We start from the raw sequence: 1,056 nt of genomic DNA on the forward strand, positions 1-1,056 counted from the left end.
TCAACATTTAAATGAAATTATCTTCAAAAAGTAAATGTCATGAACCAATCTAACGTTTCAAATAAAGAACCGATGAGATTTTGCAAATTTTATGCGTTTTTTTTTTTAAAAAAGTTATCAAGCTCTTAAAAAATCACCCGATATATAAAATAAACCGCACTATTTTGTAAATTTTTATTTTCCACAGTAGATTTGCTAACGATTTTTTTTAGATTTCATTCACGAAGAAGCTGGAATAATTGCACCAGCAACTTTTTTTAACTCCTTATACTTAAATACAATTTTGGTCAAAATGTGTACTGTGTGTTCTTAAAATATGCATAAAGTTACATTTAAAATTCTAAAACAATTGACGCAAGCAGCCTTTTTGAAATCCCCGAAAATCATTTTTTTAGGCTATCAAAATGGGTGTGCCCGAAAAATTCTTAAAAATAAATAAATAAATCCCATTAGCTAATTACCACAATGATGAAGGGTTAAAATGTGATTTGTTCTATCTAATTGCAGTCGAATTATTGCTTTTATTATCGCAGTGTTGAAAAAAGTCAAAGGCCACACTCAGCTGCAGTGTTAACAACTCATTTATTGAGCTGTTCATTTAATTATGTGTTTTTTAATGAATGAACCGCTAATTGTACCGTGCAAAGTTACAACTGTAACTAATTACAGCAATAAAAACACTTCAGCTCTGTAATATACAGCACTTCAAAAGCACTTTACTCACTTAATAATTAATAATTATAGCAACAAGTAGTTAGCTGCTCACTTCTCAGCAATTCATTTTATGAAATGTAATAAAAATGCTCTAAAACTGACACCGTAAACAAAGCTTTCGTAATAAAAAGCGTTCAAAAGCGCACAGCTAGGAGTTCAACGGTAATAGCAGAGTAATAAAAAGGAAAAAAATCGGAGAATATAAGATAAAAAAGGAGAATAATAAAAGCACAAAAATCGCATAGCTTTTACTTCAAGAAATGTGAAATTTGTATATGTTTTCCATGTTGCTTTTACAGTTAACATTTTTATTCACATTCATATTTAAATTAATCGGAAATA

Source organism: Bactrocera latifrons, unplaced genomic scaffold (genome assembly GCF_001853355.1).
Source record: "Bactrocera latifrons isolate USDA-ARS-PBARC rearing strain unplaced genomic scaffold, ASM185335v1 scaffold_239, whole genome shotgun sequence".
Classification (NCBI taxonomy): Eukaryota; Metazoa; Arthropoda; class Insecta; order Diptera; family Tephritidae; genus Bactrocera; species Bactrocera latifrons.